The sequence below is a fragment of the Haemorhous mexicanus genome, chromosome 5, assembly GCF_027477595.1.
Source record: "Haemorhous mexicanus isolate bHaeMex1 chromosome 5, bHaeMex1.pri, whole genome shotgun sequence".
NCBI lineage: Eukaryota > Metazoa > Chordata > Aves > Passeriformes > Fringillidae > Haemorhous > Haemorhous mexicanus.
The window spans coordinates 24,965,121-24,980,051 of record NC_082345.1 but is presented as its reverse complement, the minus strand read 5'-3'; the positions used below and the strand labels follow the sequence as shown (position 1 = coordinate 24,980,051).

At 41.8% G+C, this 14,931-nt stretch overlaps 1 protein-coding gene across 2 annotated transcripts in view; it reads left to right on the top strand.

The window, feature by feature from the left end:
- The first annotated feature begins 853 nt into the window (after positions 1–853).
- MYH9 (myosin heavy chain 9) overlaps positions 854–14,931 on the top strand; it is a 70,197-nt gene continuing 56,119 nt past the window's right edge. Inside the window, exon 1 of one of the 2 annotated variants that reach the window (XM_059846327.1) lies at positions 854–1,008. The gene's annotated coding sequence lies outside the window, so the exon portion shown is untranslated. Of the gene's footprint in view, positions 1,009–10,713; positions 10,823–14,931 lie in introns of those variants that run through there. The other variant, XM_059846328.1, reaches the window with a different exon arrangement.

Here is a 14,931-nt window from a genome sequence, read left to right as displayed (position 1 = left end):
ACTGACTGAAAGAAGGCTGTAGCCAGGTGGGGGTCAGTCTCCTTTTCCAGGCAACCAGTGACAGGATGAGATCATGGCCTCAAGCTGAGCCAGGCTGGACATAGAAGGAATTTTTTCACAGAAAGTGATTAGACGTGGGAATGCCCAGAGAGGTGGGGGAGTCACCATTCCTGAAGGTGTTTAAGGAAGACTGAATGTGGCACTCAGTGCAATGGTGTGGTTGACGTGGTGGTGTTCGGTCATAGATTGGACTCGATGATCTCAAGAGACTGACTCTGTGAAACAAAATTTTGACTGGCATCTTCCTGTTGCAGGTATTTTGCACTACAGCGAGGCTGAGTGGGAACCTCTTGGCCGGGACACCCCCCAACCCCCATCTCGGAGGACTTCTGTCACGGCCACGGGCGGCGGGGCCGCAGCCTCTCGCCCCGCGGAGCCCCACTCCTGCTCTCGGCCCCGGCCGCACCCGCTGCCCTCGGCAGCACCGAAGGCCGGCGCGGGGCATTGTGGGGCTGCCGCGGCGTGAGGCGTTGTGGGGGCAGCTCGGCCAGCTCAACCCGAGCGGATCGGAGCGGGGGAGCCCTACCCGATCCCGCAGCCGGCGGGGTGGAGCCCGCGGCGCCCCAGAAGCCCCGCCGCTGCCGCGCCGCGCCGCTCCCCGCCCGAGCGGCCGCGGTGCCGGGCTGGGCTGAGCTGGGCGGGGCGGGGTCGGGCGGGGCGCACGGGCGTTGCTAACGGCTCAACGGCTTCCTCAGCCTCCGCACACCTCGGCCACTCTGATTAGTCACGCTGGCCGTCAATCTTCGGGAGCGGCGGCACCATTGGCAGGTGGCGGCGCGGGGGGCGGGGCGGCCCCGCCCGGGCGGGCGGGCGGCTCAGCCGAGCCGGTGAGCGAGCGGCGGTCGCGGTGCTGCGGGAGGAGCCGCAGCCGGAGGACGCCGCACTCTTGCTGTGAGGAGCGCAGCCGCCGCCGCGGCGTTTCCTTCCCTCCACCGTAGCCGGGCTCAGGTGAAGCCGGTCGGGCGGGGCGGTGGGCGCGGGTGGCTCTGGTTTTCCCCCCTGGCGCCGCGCTTTTCTCCCTCCCTCGCCGGGTTTGGCGCCTCTTTGTCCGGCCGGGCGAGAAGGCTCCCGCTGTCCCGCCGCACTGCCGCTCCCTCCCCGTGGGACCTGCCGTGCTGGTGTGCTCCCCGTGTGCCCCCCGTGCTCCGGGGCCGTGCGTGCCTGCCGAGTTGCCGCTCTGCTCCCCGCACGCCCCGCGAACCGGCCTCCCGCAGGTAGGGTGGGTGACTGGCGCTCTGTGCCGCCGGAGCCAGCTCCTTCCCCTCCCTCCTTCCCTCCGCGGCGCGGCCCGCGGGGGCAGCGGGTAGGGGCCGCCGGGCAGCTGTCAGGGCTGCAGCCTGAGTCACGGGCTGTCAGCCCTCCTGCACACACCGCCATGGGCTTGGCTTCCGCCCGCCCGCCCGGCTCCACTTCCTCGTTCGGTTTGGGCCAGGAGAGAGGGAGGGGGGGAGGAGGGAGTGACAGGGCAAGATGAAGCTTGCACTGAGAGCTCTTGCAGATAGCTTGTGCTTTCAGGCATCACCTCCAACCGAGTAGTAAAAGTTCTCCGGCTTTGAGTGGTATCTTTACCAACTTGTCCTCGGTAGGTGTGGAAAGTAACGAGTTCCATAGCCCCCGAGCCCAGGGGATGTCTGCCCAGGTGGTGTCTGCCCAGGAAGTTTAATGGGAATTGCTCCTAATTTGCCTAAACACAAGGTGAAATGAGTTTTAAAAGAATAACACGCTTCTGGTACTAAAAGGGGATTTTTTTCAGAAGTGAACTGCATTGGTCAGCAAACTCTGTATGCAGTGACTATTTAATTCCACTTTCTTTTCCTCCTTACAATTCCTTTCCTTCTTTTTTTACCTCTTGAAGCACTGTTTGTGCTCTTGATCTTTCTTCTTCTGTAGGTTTTTCTGCCATATCCTGTAATAATGTCCTGAGCCACACTCCATCAGAATGGACTAAGAACCTAACCTTTTTTATAACTGGGCAGGTCTTCCAAAACAGAGTAATCTTTCAAACAACGCATTAAAAAAAATAATGCTTCAAACTTGTAAAGATACTGTAGTAGTCTGCAGGCCAAGGTCCATTTATAATTTGCCTGCTGTAAGGAAATACAAGGTAACTTATATGGAGACTGTTGAACCGTGGATTGAAAGATTAAATTTCACATTCTTGACTCTTGTATACATCTCCTGTTCATAAGGCTAGATATGGTAAAGTTTTAACTCCAAAGTAACAACCCTCTAATCAGTTACTGCCTGTGTAAAATGCCTTTGAAATTAGTCACTAGGTCACGATGTGACTAAGTTCACTTATCGATGGCATTCCAGCAAAAATGGCAGCAAAAATGGTGCAGATATGTATTGACTCATAGATGCACTGTCTGCATCTGTAATGCTCTCATAAGGCTTCAATGAGATAAACTAATATTTTTATTAACCAGAAAGTTGTAATGAGGGGAAAACAATTGATAAATGTAAGTGGCACAAAAGGGTTTTGAAGTTGTTAATCACAATTTTCCAAACTGTATAAACACAAGACTTCATGCTAATCTGACCTTGTGAAAATAACTACAAGGAAATCATTCAACAGTTCTGTGATGCTCCATATCAGGTGGAACTGTTGAAATCATGTGTTCCACTTCTTGGTAGCTTTATTTATTGCACTTATTCATACTGTGTGCACTGTCTTTATGAAGGTGGACAGGCAAAATTTTCTATAATGCTAAAGTAGAAGCAAAATTGGTAGTAGTGGGTAAAAATGGGGATCTGAACTTCTTTACTGATCTGAAACTTCAAAGTGAGTGTGACTGGCACCAAGCTGGTGAGTGATGTGGTTCATTTTGGAATCTGGTGTTATGTCTTGGATGCTTGACTTGTATAGCCAAGGTCTGACTTTGGAAGACCTCTGGAGAAGCGTTTGTGACCTCTGGAGAAGAGTTTGTGCCGCTGAGTAGCCTGTGTCTGTGTGTGTATAAACAGGAAGACTTAATAGTCAGGTTCTGTCTGCCCCAAAAGAATGAGTGGAGAAACTGAAGTCCTTTTATTGGCCTTTGCATAGATTGTTAGGCTGTTTCTACCATGGTCCTGGTTTGGTTTTTTGGTTGTTTCTTTGTTTCTTTTTTCTTTCAAGTTAATCTTGTAAGAAAAAAGTTGCCAGATGGTAATTTCATCTCAAGAGATAAAGAATAAGATTTTTTTCATCATTTCCTCTGCATAGATTTTGATGTGTTTCGGAATGTTCTAAGAAGACAAATAGCTTGTGAGAGCTACACCATAATCTTTTAAATGAATCTAATGAAAAAGCAATAATAATGAAACTAAAACCAGCCTTGTCCAGTAAAATCATAGGAAAGAGAACAGAAAAATCTCTCACTTAGGAAGCTAAAATAATCTTTGTTGTCCAGCATATTATTTAGGTATTATGCAAAATGTTGGAGAGTGTTCAAGCTGTATAGCTGGTCGTAACTCTAATACTCACTCATTTTCAAGTTGAAAACTGCCTTGCAGTTGGATGCCACAGGTGCTTAAGTCTCTTTGTAACATTACTTAGCACTGAAATGTATCTACTACAAACGCCAGACTTGCATTGCCACTTCAACAAACTATCTTGGAAACGCGAACCATTATTATCTTGGAATGTCTTTAAAAATAGTGTACTGACTGTTTTCATGTAATAATTCACAGGTCGCTTGTGTGTCAGGCTATTCACATGCAGGTTCGAGGGAGTGCATGCATATCAGCTACTACTGGCTTTGTGAAAATACTCTTCAGTTGTACTGGGAGATTAGTCTGTCTATATCCAAATTTCAGATTTGGTTCTGTTAATGCCCAGAACAAAGGAGACAGGACACGTGTCAGGGGTACTGTGATTTCTGAGCTGATTCTTCTCAGTCTTCCGCTTCTACCTCATCCCTAGGCCTGTGTCTTGCCCAGACTGATGTCCCTTATGGATTAGTGTGACCGTAATAGGGTGAGGTTATAAGTGGGCCCATGGGAGGTACAGGAACTCATCTAGTTAATGCAAGGTTTACTGAAAGGGGAAGTCAAAGCTAAGGTTGTGTTATCCCCCATAGTACATCTACTTTTTTGTGTGGTAGCTTTGGGTTATTGGGTAACATGCTGAAACTAACTGACGACTGGAGTGCGTTTTAGAGGCTCACAATTAGTCACGTTTGGTGCATGTCTACTAAATGGTGTCCAAAACCTTAATCCTCAGTGTATGATTTAATGTATTTTTGTTTGTTTGACTTAATAGTGCACTCGGTGCCCTCTAACATAAATTTTTTTCTTTGATTTCTTGTGTAAATATCTCGTTACCCTTTGCTTTCTTAGTTTATAATTGAGGCAGAGCTGTTTGCATGTTAAGTAGAGAAATTGTGTGCCTGACATTAAGTCTTCTGTGGGTTGGAACAAAACTATAATAGCAGAGGATTGCCTACAGCAGCATTGTTTTTGCTGGCAGTTATTCTAACTTAATGGTGGCTCGGTGACCTTGTACCTTAAATTTCTTTTCAGTTTAACCACACCATGGTTCTAATTGAGTTTTCTAGTGTAGAAAGAGATGGAAACTAGCAACCTGATTTTAATAGAGTATGCTGAAGTGAAAACACAAATGCAACTTCTGCCCTGGAAGCTAATGCAAATGGGTGTTGTCCAACTAAATTAAATGCATCAATTTACAAGTTCATCTTAATTATGGTTTATCCGCTTCGCTTTTTTCTTCAGTGGCTGTGAGAACTTGTTCGGAGTAGTTGAAGTAATAATCTCAATGCTGATTTGTCCTGTAGTCCTAGGCCACTGTAGTGGTTTAACAGCTTCTGACCTCACTCCAGCCAGTTGTGTTCAGCATAGTGGATTAGTCCCTAATTTCACTTAATGGTCCTTTGGCCTGTTACTGTTTGTCACAATATGTTGCCTTTCTGAGCATCCTGAAGAGTCTGGAGAAACACTAGTGTCTGCAGTTTTCTGGTGATGGAGCTGTGATTGATTTCATTGTGTGATACTTCTGGAGCTAGTACTGCTAAGTCATGTTCTTTTTAACCATAGCAAAAGGGAAACTGGAAAATTGATCTGGCATACTTTGTCTACTGTAATTTTTTTCTTGTAGAAGTATTACAAATGTATTGCTGTTGGTTGCAGAGAGGTATAATGAATTGTAATGCTGTATGCTGTGTCTTGACTCCATGACCTATTTATGAAATTTATGCCTCTAGAGTTTTGTACATGGGGTTTGGATTCTGCTTGTCTTCATGACTAGAAATATAAATTTCTCCTAATGCATGTATGCTGACTTTACTGAGAGCAGTAAATAAAACCACATGGTAAGCGACTTTAGTAAACTCAGGGTAATAATTAATATGTTAAGGGAAACTTAACTTGAAAATCTGTATCATGAAGTCTTCTTAACTGATGAATACTTCCATTCGTCAAGAGCTACCATTTTAACGAGTCTCAGCAGGAAATCCATTGTGATATATGCCTCTGCACAGAACTGGAGTTCTGATTTGCGTGAAAGCAAACTGGGTGTTCAGACTTTTAAGAAAAAAGGTTTAGAGAAATTTTACAGCTCTATTTTGTCACTTGTGTGCAGTCAGAGGGTTTTTTTTTTCTTGCTGGGCAGCTTCCTCTTTAAAATCTTAGACTTAAAGCATGCTCTTGTAATAGTTTACTTTGGTTTTTATTTTTTGTAGTGATGAGAGTACATTCACCTGTGTTTTTCTTTTAAACTCAAGATTTGACCAGTTCATTTGAATTTAGACTCTTTTACTCAACCTTGGAGGTGCAGTAGATTTGAATTTGGTTAAAGTTGGTTATGGTCAACAACCAACCCGGTTAGTTTTAGTGAGAGAATTGTTTTACATGTCCAAGAAAAAAAAAAGGAAACCTACAGACAAATTTCAATTAAAAATTTAGTTGCTTCTCTTTCTTTCCAAATGTGACTGACTTAACAGAACTGTAGTATCAGTTTGTAGGTCAATTGGTAAGTTCTTTTTGACGGGGACTGTTACATGTATGCTTGCCATTTAATGCGAGAGATTCCAATCTTTCTGTGCCAGAATTGATAAAATCAGTTATTTTGAAATGCGTGAACAAAGTTATTTTCATTGATGTGCTATCAATTTAAGAAAAAGAAACCTTATCTGAGGATTTAGACATATTTGAACAGGTAGAGGGTGCTTAAATGAAAGAACTTCTCAAGAAATGCTTAATGTAAATCTGAAATCAAACCAGTGAACTGGATAAGAAAGTTCCTGGCTAAGCACTTGAAACTAGTTGGTTTATATGGTAAATTGATTTTGCACCTTTTTTTAAATGTAAATAAAAAATACTCTCAGGCTTCTGTTTTAGCTGTATCAGTCATAGTTCAAAATGTAGAGGAAGGTATTGACATTTTGCTTTGGGTTTTTTGGGTGGTTGTGAGAATGGATGGCTGTGTGTTTAACAATTAGTGAGTGGAACAGGTCAGAAGGGGAGGATTTGAGATGAAGATAACCAGAAACAGCAATTTAATTTGTAAATTCCTCATTGTCGTAACTATCTAGAAAACAACTTTACTTTTTGCTTGTAAACGCATATGAGGTAGTCTAAGAAATATTTCTTTTGTATTAGTGGAATTTTATTTTTTTAGCAGAATGACAAATATATTTTGTTCTTCATAGTTGTGGTTCAGACGTTGCTTTTTTTCCCATTGTTCAGAGATAGAAATGATTTTATCCCTTTCTGACATCAAGTGGAATGTATTCAGACTTCTCAGAATTGTTTAAATAAATGGAAGTATGGATGCAGATATACAGTAGACTACCTAAAATAGTTAAATAATTAGATTCTTGAAATGGCTGTGTTTCAAGTGTATGTGTCTGCCTACTGACCACGTAAATCTTCTTTGTTAGAGGAGCATAAATACCAAATAAGATTTCTCTACAAGCACAAAAACTCTTTAAATTGTGACTTAAGATTTGTGACTTTAACCCAGACAATAAAAGCTAAGCGAACTGATTTATGTTGCAGTATGAATCTTTATAGCAGACACTAAAGTCTGTGACATTTCATTACACAGTAAATTATTGTGAATTGGTTTAATGGCCCTTTCCAAATTTAATGCAGTATATGATGGAAAAGTAAAATGAGAACACACAAATGTGATGAGAAAGATGTATTAGTCATAAAAGAAGGATTGACAATTTATTAGGCAAATTAATGTAACTTCTAAAAGCTATCTACATTGCCCATGTAGCACTGACATATACATGTGCAAAATCAGTTTATCTTCTTCTTGCACATGGTGGGAGGTAATCTGTTATGTGGCAAATCATAATTTTTTTCATAATGGGCAGAACTGTATAAGTAATGCTCAAAAAACTTGATGTAGACTTAAGTGATAAATATCACCATGTTGTATTATTGCTAATTCTGTCAGGAAAAAGTGCAGCTGCAGCAGTGGTTCAGCTCTTGCTCATGTAGATAAGGAGAAGAATATCAGAGTCACGGGATGGTTTGGGTTGGAAGGGACCTTAAAGATCATTGTGTTCCAATCCCCTGCCATGAGGGACATCTTTCACTAGGCCAGGTTGCTCAGGGCCCCATCCAGCCTGGCCTTGAAAACTTCCAGGCATGAGGCATCCACAACTTCTCTGGGCAGCCTGGTTCAGTGCCTCACCACCACAGCTCTGCTGTATATGGGTGGGGACAATGTTGTTAACTGTGGTGGAAACACAAAACAGTTTGGCTACTCTGTGGTCAGTGTTTCCTTTTGTTGTTTTTTGTCCTTTTAGGGCAGAAAACAAAACTTTATTGGAAAATTTCAGATTATATTTGTTTCGCCGTATGGGAATCATGGAATATAGTACCAGTCACCTGTCAAAATGAGATAATTTTCTTTTTTTTTCCAAAAAGGTATTTTCTAGTATTGCCAGAATATAGAAAATTTTGTACACCATATAGCCGTGATTGTAATAGTCCAGACTAAGTTTCTACTTCAAGTGCCCTTGCTTTTACTCATTTGAGATTGAAAGATGAGTCCTTTCTTGTCCTCTAACACAAAAATCAGTGTTTCAGGAGATCCAGACAGTAGGGCATGGCTGGGTGAATTCTAAAATTAGCGATGCCTAATGCTGTTCCTTTTTAAAGACTGATATATTTTCCAATGAGAGAAGAAAGCGCAGGTCAGGGAGGGAGCAAGCTAACCAGAAGTCAAACTTTAGTGTTCCTCACGTTCTCTACTGCACCACGAGCTTTCTGTAGAACAGTGCTTATAATGTATAGCTAAGAGGCTGTGCCAGACCTTGAATGCAATAGGGAAATGCCACAATCTAGACTTTCAGACTATCTTGAACATGATATTTATGAGCATAAGTATTTTTAAAACAAATATAAATATAATACAAATAAAAATTAAAGAACCATAAATACTTTCAACCTGGCCTCATTACACATCCTGGAACATAAAGGCTGTGTAGCTTTTTCTTCTTTGTGTAAGAGTTGCTGTGTTCTCATGTCCAGAAAAAGTCATTCTTTAGACCTCTACCTCAGACATCACTGTCATAAACAGAGATGTAGGACTTCTTATTGAACTGTTATGTATTGCTGGGAGGGTTGAGAATCCAGCTTGGACCCTGTAGAGGCGGTACACTTCTCTGTGCCAGGATTTTTGCCTGCCATCCTCTTAGCTGCTGTAAATGTGCATCAGAACGATTTGAAATCAAGAGTAAAAATATGAGATGTAGAAGAAGGCTCCTTGTACACAGTCCTAGTTTGGCACAGTAGGCTGAACTGAAAGTGTCTAGAGAAACTTCTGCTGCTAAGTAAAAATAATACTTTTAAAAATTATTTACTGGACATATTTACACTGATGATTTGTTCTTTTCATTGTGAGCTGGAAGATGATTAGTAGTATTGATGCTGAGATCAAAGCAATTTGTCAGTTAATGTTAGCAAGAGTAATTGTTCCTGTAAGATGACTTTATCTTGGCCACGTAAATGCTGAATATTTGCATCTAAAAGGATGAACCAGCACTGTATTTTTTTTTTTTTTTTTTGTCTCTGTATTTAGATGTAATTGTTTTATTCGTTGTTAGCTCTTGCAGGACTTGAAACCCTGCATTGACAAGGATGACAGAGAGTGCTAATTGATGTATGTAGAGCTACCTTACACAGTGCCTCAGAGTTCTTCGCAGATACGTTTTTAGCCTTAAATCAGAATATTAGGGAGGTGATGAAAAGTGACCCCGAGGTAATAAAGGTTAAAACTTTCTCTTAGAAAGTTCCCCCCTCTCTCATGCAATGTCTGTAGGGAACTCTGCATGCCTGATCAGAACTTATGCAGGCCATTATGCCTCCTGAAAACAAGTCTTCCAGCAAAACAGCTTGAACAGCAGGGATGGGCTGCAATTTTCTGAACTACAGCTGTCTCCTTAAGTGGGATTACTTTACTGAGTGGTCACGAAGAATGTGTTCTCCCCCTGGAATGTTTTCCTTGTGGGCACACTGTCTCTGTAAGAGGAATTCTCTCCTCTGCTGAGAAGGCATGTACTGTACTCCACTAATGAGAAACAACAGTTGCAGAAAGTGTATTATGCAGGATTGTAAACTTTGAATATTTATTCAAAGTGAATGGGGTTGGGTAGCAGCCAGCCTAACTTTGTCTTGCTAAAGACTGGACTTGAAATCAACAGAAGGCTACCCTCCCCCTCCCTAAATCAGAGTTTAGTGTGTTTAAACAGCATGCACAGGCTTCATAGAGCTGATTAACAGTATTGGTGCCATCTACATGGTGTAGTGCAGTAGTCTTTATGTCTCCCTGAGCTCATAAGATGCAATTAAAATAGAGGCAAGCATACCCTCCCTAGCATTAACTTAGGGAAGCTATGCCTGCCTTTATTTGCCTGTAACCTACAGTGGTTAATTACTGCATGCAGTGTGGTTGCCCAAGATTGTTCCTGTGCTTCTGTAGCCCGTGGTGAAGCCTGCATTATTATCCTGTTTGCAGTCTTTGGTACCCAAAAGTAGCCTCTTCAGATTGGCATTAATGTTTGTTAAATCCACATAGGCCATGCTTGTGGGACTGTTCTCACAGTCCTGGTGTACTTGAACCCAGTGGAGAGGAAAGGTGACTATTAAGTGTCTTGCTTGTACGTGGCTTTGTGGCCTTTGCATTTTACCATGGGAAGTCCCAGCCGCCAGAGCAAACCCCCTCTGTCAGCTGTTAAAGCAGAATTTATGCAAGTGCTGCTTCACACATACCAGAGTGGTGCTTGGCAGCTGATGAAGAGGGCTGGATATGGAGAAACCAGGAAACATTTATTCCATGTACACCGTTCTGAGGATGTGTGTTGGGTACCTTTAGGCCACTTGGAAGATGCAGAATTTCCTTCCGTTTCTTTCTTTTGTCTTACCTATAGTCTGACCAGCAGGTCACTTCTGTGCAATAGGAGCATCACTTATGCATTAGATAATTAGATTCCTCATTCTTGGTTCTTAGAGCCCCACGTACAGAGAGGGCACTTTAGTGCTCTACCTTGAGTTTAATTTACAGTAATAAACAGGGTAGCTGGCAAGTCTGGGCAGCACTACAGTCAAACTGAATATGCAACAATAATTGCCAGCAAACTGCATTCCAGTTGTGAAATAAATCTTTCAACAATGTATTGTGTGCGTCAGACTGTGGCTGGAGAGGAAAGCAGTGAACTACAGTAAGCCTAATAGCAGTCATTATGAATCCCAAATAAAGCTGAAGTAGAAGAAATGAGTCTGCATGGCAGCATTCTGAATGGAAAGGGTAAGTGCCGCTCGCTCGGTGCCTTCAGCATGGGGGGCTGTCTGTGATGGGGTGTTAATTGTGAGCTCAGGTACTTGCCTGGTGTTGTATTCTCTTGTGGGATAACTGAAATTCATGATTCTTACATTCAGCCTGAAGCATCAAGCACTGGCGTGTCTCAATGTACTGAACTTGAGAAATAAGCAGCTATAACCTGTCCATCAGTTTAGCTTCCTGCCAGCTTTTCCCTTTCCTTTCCCTCTGCCTCCTTGTGATTCATTTTTCACCCTTAGTAATTTAAACTCCGGATTTTATGTAGGTGTTGCTTACAAATTGGAGCAGTTTGGGCTAACAAACTTTACAGTTTTCTTTTCCATAAATATACTGGCACTTGGAGCTGTGAAGTGTCACTCTAACCTAAACAAATGAGATCTGAACAGTTCCTTAGTGAATACAAGGGAATTATAGGAATTTTTTTATTGGTAGATTAGGGGCTTTATAATGTCAGTTCATGGTCACTGTAGTTCATGGCCACTAAAGTCTATTTTAGACTAGTTTAGTCTAGCATTCTAGCTGCTCTTAAATCTAATTTGAGGAACCGCATTCAGCTGGCTGGGGAAAGCGAAATAGTTGAATTGCAGGAATAATGCAAGTATTAGCTATTCAGATCACAGCTCAGCAGGGATTCCCATCATATGAATGTTACTGACCAAACTTAGTTTGAATCATAAAAGCCTCTCAGATTATTTTTAAATGCTGTGTATTAACAAATAATCAAATTTCTTCACTGAATGTAATGTAGTTGTACCTAAAATAGGGCCATGAGTGACCGGTAGTGCTGTAACTTTCTAGTGCAAAAGCCTTGTCTTGCCTGTAGAAATGGTGTACGTTCCTTTTGTTCTGTGAAAGTGCCTTTTGTCCTGTATTGCACCCTCTGACAAGCTGCTAAACGTGAGATATTTTGGAAAGTGGTGGCAAAGTTGTATTCGTGAGCTGCTTTTAAATGGTGGACTCTTTAAAGAAAGGGAAATTAACTTGTAGTCTAAGTATGCTTGCTATTTATTGTTCATTCTTTTTGTCACCCTTTAGGGTAGTTCCTCTTGCACTGCAAGTAGAAAGGCCACTAGGCAAACCATGTGGGAGGATTGTTTAATATGAAATCACAGGAAACTTGTAACAGTGTCTTACTGGTGGATATGAAACAGAAGAAAACTTACATCCCTTTTCAGGCTGGCTCAGTCTTACAGCAAAGTTCTGAAGTATCGATTTGAATTGCCAAGGATTCAGTGCATGTATATGGCTGTTCTACATCCTTGGTAGCACAGTATTTCACAAACTTCTCATAATTCATTAAAGCAGGGAAATTAAATGATGTATGAATAAAACTGTCTGTTCCAGTGTAGTAATGCATCTTTGCTAGGAGTGAGGCTGAAGCCAAGAAAGAACAGTGTGGGGATCCCTACTTTAATGATGGTTTAGGTAACTCAAATTGGAGGTGTTTCCTTGCCCAGCCAGTGCTCTAGTACTTGTAAGTGTGATGCTTTAACTCTTGCATTAACGCTCTTATGAAATAAGTATAGAATTCTTATGAATTCTATTTCTACCTCAGTTGTTAGCTCCATAGTTTAGTAAAGCTCAAGCTTATCTAATTGAGCAGTGGCTCACTCACAGGAACAATTCTGTGGCTGCTGACAGAGTAAATGTCTGGGGGGAATGGGGGATGTAATAGAAATAGTTAGTGAAAATTTAATTGCAAATAGGTAATGTTCTGTGGTTTTGGCAGTTGCAAAACATTTGTAATTGAAAGAAAGGGATCTTACAGCAGAGGTACCCTTTAGACCTTTCCAAACCAGATAAAGTATTTGTTCCCAAGTTTATGGGAAGCGCTTGATGCTGCTTTAAGTAGAGTGTGTTTGAAGTGTCTTATAATTCAAGCCTTAGGGCTATGAAATTGCAGGAGACCGAGGCAAACTTCTGTCCATATGACTGTATTCCAGTGAGGGTTTGGAGTAATTCTGCCTAATTCAATGGGAATGCATGTCATCTTAAGTTAAATCTAGTGTTTGACTTGTTCCTCTCAAAAGAATCTGTCTTCTGGGAAATATGTATGTCAACAGGGCAGTTGGTATTATTTTTTAAGGTTGCACTACATGCTGAAGTCTTGGTCCCATCCTATTCATGACTGTAGAGAGTGTTTTGTCTCCATCTGTGACTGACTGTACGGCATCTTTGTGGCAATGATGTAGTTAGGTAAATGGCAAAGAGTATCTCTTGGACCCTGAAATAATGGAAAACAAGCAAAGTTTGACCAGCCTCTTCCCCAGACTGCTGTGAACCACAATAAGGGAACCTACTGGGTTAACAGGGAAGTGACTGTAGTATGTCATTTTTGGAAACAATACTAGGAAGGAGACATTTAAACTCAAAACAAGGATGGTCTGTCTTCCTTCTGTATTCTTTGGTCCTCTTGCCTATAGACTGGCATCAAAAAGAATATTGTTAACGGTATTCTCATCTGGCAGTTGCACAATAGCCATGTAAAGATAAATGTCCTTGTCCTACATAATTAACTACACCCCAAATGCAAACTACCCGGCAAACAAATTGCTTCCTAATTTGTTCCTAAAACAGCAGTGATTTGCATTCATTGTGAGTTGGTGTAAGAGCTTACTGGGCTTGCTTCCTTCCTTGACCACTTTAAGGGATTTTTAGAAATGCCCAGTGAAATGCAGCATAAGCTAGGAAGTTTAAGAGTCCATGAGATGGAACTTGCTGCATCTGATTCCTCTGGTACTGTTCTTGTGGAGAAGACAAATTAATGGTTGGTTTGTGGTATTGCTAGTTTAGACGCCCTATGGCTTCGAAGTCAGCCTCGAGAATAGCTCTAATGCCATGTTATCTTAGCTTGAGCCTCTGTCTTTTACTTCTACTACGTGAGGATTCTGTTCTGGAGCATAGGAGAGCTAGTTTAAGATGATAAGAAGGCTGCTGCTGCCATGCAATAGGGGAATTTTCAAGTCTGTTTCAAGTTTGAGGTGCAGACCCTTTTGGAATCTCGCTACTCTTTGGTGGCACTTAAAATATTAAAACTTATATTAAATAGATATATTTATATATACACTAGATTATACTATATTAGTATATATTTAATATATTTAAAATATCTTGAACTTAGTGTTTGATGAGATTTTAGAGTAGCTGTGTTAGACTATTTCTCCTCTTACTGTGAAAGTTGTTTTGAGCCCTGAAAATAGAAAGGTATAGGTGCTCTAGAATGATCTCTTACTGGCTGAAGAACGCACTCTTGTAGTATGTGAGATAATTTGGGGTTCCCTTCCTGCAAAGTATTTGATTAACCTCTCTGTAACTTTCTTATTTTCTTAGTTCTCTTCAGATCTAAGACTGACTGGGGATACCCTTTGAAAGATTTCTTGTGGTCTTATCTACTCCTTAGCCAAAAAAAGAATTAGTCTTTATCATAGAATGTATCTTAAGGTGTACTGGATGCATGCATGTACTCTAGCAGTGAGGAAATAAGGACTATGTTTCAGTGTAATGTAGGACACTTCAGATGGCTGGTTACTTTGGATTCCTCAGGAAATGATGAAACTGAATTTAGCTGAAGCATAGTGCCTCAGTCCTGCCTGATTATAGCCAAAAAAGGCAACTGGTTACATTCTGGGAGTTGCATAGGCAGGAAGCTGTGTAATGAGGGTAGAGCACAGCTGTTGCTTTGCCAAACCTGATACAACTCTGAACACAATTGAATATTTATTTCTTTTTTTTTTTTTTTTTCTTTTTCCCCTCTTTCCTTCCACTCCCTTTTTTTAACCATTTGATTGCAGCCTGCAGATGGCACTTTGCAGTGTCATGAAATCCTAATATCTGCTGTTGAATTGTTGGCCTTCTTTATTTGCTATATACTCTGTCAGGCTTGCTGTTATAGGATGGTCTTGGAGCTCTCCCGACAGCTCAGGTTTTTTATGGCAGCCTCCACGCTGCTGCATCTTACCTTTACAACATATCTCTTTTTCATGTATCCATTAAAATCTAGTTTTCAGGAATAATATGAAAAGGAGGATTTGCTCTGAGAATCACCATTGTGGTTGAGGTGGAAGTGTCAGTGACCC